The 6,212-nt window shown below is 45.1% G+C and overlaps 1 protein-coding gene across 5 annotated transcripts in view; it reads right to left on the bottom strand.

Moving 5' to 3' along the window:
* The window catches only part of TENM1 (teneurin transmembrane protein 1), a 782,308-nt gene that overhangs the window by 304,101 nt on the left and 471,995 nt on the right, over positions 1–6,212 (bottom strand). For 4 of the 5 annotated variants that reach the window (XM_039717551.1, XM_039717554.1, XM_039717553.1 and 1 more), the window contains exon 1: positions 435–624. The exons of the other annotated variant lie outside the window; for it this stretch is intronic. The gene's annotated coding sequence lies outside the window, so the exon portion shown is untranslated. Of the gene's footprint in view, positions 1–434; positions 625–6,212 lie in introns of those variants that run through there. 5 annotated transcript variants of the gene reach the window in all.

Raw genomic sequence — 6,212 nt, 5'->3', positions numbered from 1 at the left:
CGCACCGCCGCGCTCCGCCTCGGGCACGGGGAGCCGCTGCCGCTCGCGGCGATGGCTCCGCGGCCGGGCGGTCAGAGCGCCGCTCCGCGCCGACACACCGCGCCCGGCAGCCGCGGGCGAAGGAGACCCCCTGTAGGAGACCCCTCAGCCCCGAGCGCGGCATCGCTGCCGGGCGCCCACTCCCGCAGCCGCGCGGTGCCCGCACGCACCGCCCCGGAGCTCCGCAGCCGCCCGCCGGCACCCGCCGCCCGCGCGGCGCACACGGAGCCGCACGTACACACCCAGTGCCATCCGAAAAACCCCTCCGGCGGGGCAAGGCACCCCCGGCGGCGCCCGGCGCTCCCCTCGCCGCCCCGGCTCGGACGCCGCTGCCCCCCGCGAAATGCGAAGTTCGGGCGCCCGCGGCGCCGCTCCCGCAACCCCAGCAAACTTACCGAGCGCGGCCACCGGCTGAACTTTCAGCAGCGCCCCGGCTCAGCCCCGCCGACGGCTTCGCCCATCGCCTCTAGGTGCGGTGCCCGCGCCCCGCTCCCCGGCGGCTGCGGCGCGGGCCAATATAAATCCACATCGCCGCTGCCGGCGGCTCCCCCGCAGCCCGCCCTGGCCCCTCCGCCCCGCCGGGGGGACGCGCCGGCTGCTGCTGCCGCGGCTCGCCCCGCAGCTCGCGCCGGGGCTGCCCCGCGGCGGCCGTGAGGGGAGGCGGGGGCGCGGCGCGGGGCAGGGACCGGGCAGCGGCGGCTGAGCCGGCCCCGCCCGCGGCCGTGCAGGGTTTGGGCACACTTCGGCAAGTCTGCCGGCAGGTGAGGCGGCTGCGCTCGCCTGAGGGAGGGATGCTGCCCCGGCTCCGCGGGGATCCGCCGCTTGTCCCGAGGAAGGACGCCCCAGCGGCGTGCCTCTGCCTTGGGATGTAGCGGAGAGCACCTTCTAAATAATATACCTTGCTCGGGAAATCAGACCGATAGTGGAATTAAGGCTTGGGAGAGGGACGCTGATTTATACAAGGTGGTTCGGCAGCTTTCCTTTCGCGATCTGAGTTTATTAAAGTGGGGATCTCCCGTGGCCACCTCAATTAACAGTCCCGGGTCTTGGTGGAGGGGAGCTTCAGCTGGCGATGATCTCTATAATTTCATCATTTCTACACGGTTTATACTCAAGAAGGCATGCAAGGCGTAAAGGTTATTACCACCTGCCCTTTTCATAACAGCTAATTCGGCAGCAGCACAATTTTATTGTGCTGAAGAAATGCAAGGAACTAGAAAAGGTGTGCCTCTGAGGCTGGACCTGGCTCATTTGCCTGTCTCCATCCTGGTCTATGTTCACGTGGATACTGAATAAACATATCTATCAATTCCTAAAAATCACTGAGGTTATTTACATCATTTAGCTTTTACGTTCAGTTCCAGGAAAACATTGGGAAAAAAACGTGTAATTCACTATTGCTGTTACTTCTTTGTAAGTTTTGGAAGTTTTTCGTAAGTTTCTGCACAGACCGCCCAAAGTAGAGTCCTTTTGTTTACTCTGTACTGTGCCCCGGAACGTACTTCATTCAGACAGTTAGTTTATGGTGTTTACATAAGTGTTTGGGGGAAATGACATCTTCAAGGTATCTATATAATATCTTGGAATGCAAGATAAATAAATAAAAAATAATAAATTAGGTAAAATCATGTTATTCTATACATTACTTTCACAGGAAGCCCAGAAAAGCCAGAAGTAACCAAATCTATTTCTCATGAATCTTGAAGCTATTCAACAATGTTCATCATTACCTGTTTCTAAAAGTTAATTATTTTAAGCTAAAACAGTACTCTCAAATTTCTGTGACTTAGTCCTGGTAGGTGGAGTAATTCTTCAGCAGTGTACATCAGTCTGGGTTCTTCTGAGCCTAAAATAAAACATAAATTTCCTTCCCAGTAGAATGGTTGTTTTGGTTTCTTCTCTCTCTGGACAGACTTTAACATTTGTTATTCATTAACACAAAAATTAGATACCATGGAGTGAGCATGGAAATAACTGAAAACCAAAGAAAGATAGCTGACCCATCTGGATTCCAGGTTTTAAGATGGCACAAAAGTCAAGTAAATATTGGTCTGCTGTGGGCAGACAAGCAACACAAATTAATAATAATTTTTTTTAATCCTGTGGAATTGCCTGTTGTAGTCATTAAGATGTAGTAGTCATAAAAAGATGGTAGCCTCCTCAAGGGAAGGCATAAAAATATGACTATTGGAGGTGGATGTTCAATTCTACCTCTGTCTCTTCAGCCACTGCTGAGTGGATCAACTCAGCAGTGGAAAACTACTGGTATCAAGTGGAGTGTCTAATGTATATGTATGTATATATATATCTGTGGTAATTTCAGATAGCCATGGATGTTCCTAGTGAGTTAGAGAAACTCAGAAGGACTGCTTGGAGAACCACGCAGATGTATTATTCCATGAGAAAGATGCAGAGGAAAGTGGAATTTTGGGTGTGTTACATGCAAGCTCCGACAGAAATAGGAGCAGATTGCAGTGGGGATCCTGTGGGGTAATAAGAGTGGGACAATAAGAGTTAAGGGGAAATGCTCCAGTAGAAGGAACAGATACAGACAGAGAGTTTTCCAAGAATCAGGATGAATATGTCTATACCTGGCAACAAGAGTCCTTAAGCACATCAAACCTAAATACATTTAGAAAAAAGAATTCTGACCCTCAGATTTCACAGCCAAGCCTGCTAAACTAGTTTAAAAGAAAAAAACAACAAGCAAAATATTGCTAGAAATGCTGTTGCCAAATGGAGTTTTCTTACACAGATAGGTTTATATAGCATTACAGCTCTCTGCAGTGGAGACTTTCTCTGTAAGTAGCAGGGGATGGTATCTCGAGTGCACAGGTGCAGCACTCATCATTGCAGCACTGATGCTAAGGACTGGCTTGACACCTTTTGGCTCACTCAAGCTCAGATGAACCTCCTGCATGAGTCATTGTATTTACCTGGTGAGTTATGCTGAAGCACTGTTTTTAAATTATTTTCATGCCTCCTGTGAGAATAAAGATCATTGACTGCATTGCATCAATCTAAGTTCAGACCTGAGACACAGCTGCTGGTCTCACAGCTGAAGAGGAACTTTTCAACCCACCTGGGGTAGGATATCACCATTCACCAAAGCTGTGTCAGTTGTGCTTCTGAGAATGATGCTGAAACTTCTTCTTTGTGCCTCTATTGTTTCAATCAGATGAAGTCCTCAAAAACTCTGCAATTCTGGGGAATTTTCCTAGTTTATACTAGACTGTTTTCCTGACAACTGTGAGACATAAGACACTTCCCTAAATAGTTGACATGGTTGTTTGTTTGCCATTTGTGGAAATTACTCCTTCATACAGTTAACAGGCTTCAAAACACGGAGGCAAGAGGTCAGCCAGATCCCCATGCTGAATACACAAAATACAAGGTTCAACCTCATAGAATCACAGAATAGTTTTTGTTGGAAGGGACCTTTAAAAACCATTTCATTCCAACCTCCTGCCACATGCAGGGTCACCTTTCACTAGACCAGGTTGTTCAGAGCTCCATGCAGTCTGACCTTGAACGCTCCAGGGATGGGGCATTCACAGCCCCCTGGGCAAGCTGTGCCCGTACCTCACCACCTCACAGCAAAGAAGGTTTTCCTCTAATACCTCATCTAAACCTGCCCTCGGGCAGCTTGAAGCCATTCCCCCCTTGTCCTGTCACTCCATGTCCTTGTAAAAAGTTTCTCTTACAGCTCTCTTATTGCTCTGTCAGGTACTGGAAAGACTTAGTTTCTTTCTGTCTTTTCAACAGGAAAAGAGAGAACTATTTCAGAAAGGTGATGGAATATTTACAGTGAGTCCCTTAATACTGCTGGTAAACTACCCAAATATAAAGGGCATTGAGATCACAGCTGTCTGACAGAAAGTGACAGAAGGGACTGAGTAGCACTAATAACAGTGCCCTGCCCCTTTTGGAACAGGGAGAAAAATTAAAAGGACATTGGAGACATTGTCAGCCTCTAAAAGGACACTCTTGAGGAAGATCTTGTAGTGTACATCAACATAGGATCCCAACCATACCGCACAAGGTTGCATTTTTTTTTAAACCCAGGTTTATGCTTGATAAAACTAATGAGACATCCATCATGCGGAGTTTGCACAGTGGGTTTGGAAAATTTCCATTTTTTAAAATGATACCTTACATCAGTCTGATAGAAGTGCATGAGATGTCGATGTAAAACATGATCAAAACAGAAGTCTAACTGTCCCTGATGCAAATTCTCTGTAATGATGCACAAACTGAAGTGTAAAAGAGAATCAGGATCAGTTTTTTAACACTTATGAGCATACCATGTCATTATATGTTTTTCTAGTTATGTGTGTACTGAAAATTGGTATATTGCACTAAAGTGACATACAGGCACACAGTCTTGCACTTAGTCTGGGAACACTCAAATTTTTAAAAGATGAGAAAAGTGAAAGTGAACTGTGAAAGACCAATCAGAAGTTTTTAATTTCTGGACCAAAAAAGGGGGCCAGAAAGTAGGTAATGTTGCTATTCTGTTTCATTCTCAGATGGAAGACCTGACTTTTGTGAAGCTAGGCTAAATACACTGAGGTGTAGAAAACTGTCTATGAAATTGCTCTCCCATATTATTAACAGTTCTGGAACAGGTTTTGCCCCAGAATTTCTGCTAGAAACTGTACTTCATATAGTAGAGCCAAAAGAGAAGTAACTGCAATTTCTGATGGGATATTTCTTTCCAGAAACTGTACTCCCAAAACCAAATCGATAGAGAGAAGATTTTTTTTAAAAAGAAATGAAAACTGATGCATTTTCATAGTCAAGTTGGTGGGAAAATGTACCAGAAATAGATTTGTTTACAGAACAGTTTCTACTGTGCAAAAGCCTGAAGGAAGCAGCAGTGCCTTGTGGGATGTTTACAGGCTAGGAAAAAGGAATCCAAACATGATACTGACTCTCTCGCAAGGCTCTCCATCACTACATGACCCGGTCGCCTTTGTTCCCTTTTTAAATTTTCAAAGAAAAGAATAGGTTTTCCAGTGTCATGTCTCACATTCAGAAAGAACTCCTGTAAATAACTGCAAACCTTCTCACAAAATTCACCTCTAAGCTATCATGTTCCAAGATGCCTACTGAAAAAATCTGGCAATAGTTGGGCTGCTAACACATTGACCAAAAATGCAAGCAAGTTTCCTAATAAATTCTCACGTACTTGGATATATTGATTACTCTAAACTTACAGTAGCAAAAATTATTAATCTTTCCCTCAAGTATGGCTCCTTCGTTAGCGAGCTGTGGGGAGAAGAGGGGCGCGCTGCAGGTTCGATGGCTGGGGAGGCGTTCCTGGCCGATTTTCCTATGCCATGAACACAAGGTGGTGCTGATGCTCCTGGCACCGGGGCTCATTCGCCACTTCCCAGGAAGCCTGGCTTGGGGGTGGTCGCCGATGTGTAGCTGCACTACCAGCTATTTAATTTGCCTTAAGTTAATTATAAGAAATAATATCTATTCAGATAAAGAAATTTGTTTAAAAATAAACTCATGCGTGTTTTTTTTTTTTAATAAACTGGGGGTAAAAAATCAATTTCCAACTGACATAGAGAACTTTTTTCTTCATTATTTTGGTTTGAACTCCAGAACCCTCCAAACAGACCAGTTGAATTTCCCAGCTTCCCTTCAAGACCCAAATAAAAATGAATTCTAGGTCATGAATGAAAAGGCAAAATATATTTTCAGATCTTATGAAAAAAGTGGAGAAAACCCCTAAATTCACATGACAGAAACATGCAAAATGTATAAATAGGTATGCTGCCAGGTAATTGAAAGGAGCTGGAGGTATGAAAAGATTAGTTTAAATGCTTTTCTGCCTTTAGAGGCAAATTCTTTGGTACTGCAGAAAGCTGTACCTAAACAAGAAGATTTGAGAAACCTTTTACTAAGAAAGATGACTATTAAAAAATGTTGAAAAATATTCAATTGAAATGTTTATTCTGGAATATGAATACATGCTAAAAGAGATTTGAGTCTATGCACTTGCCCATTAGGGTGGAACTAAGGTAAAGCACTTCTGAGGAGAGATTAAGCTTCCATAAAACAGGGATCATTTCTTTCCCAAATGAAATAATAAACTTCTCATTGCATTGAAAGCTGACACTGGAGAAGATAAGGAACATAAAAAACAAAGGCATGTTTAA

This window comes from Passer montanus, unplaced genomic scaffold, assembly GCF_014805655.1.
Source record: "Passer montanus isolate IOZ18808 unplaced genomic scaffold, ASM1480565v1 scaffold38, whole genome shotgun sequence".
NCBI classification, from domain to species: Eukaryota; Metazoa; Chordata; class Aves; order Passeriformes; family Passeridae; genus Passer; species Passer montanus.
Note: the sequence above shows the minus strand (reverse complement) of the source record. Positions and strands in the feature narration are given on the sequence as shown.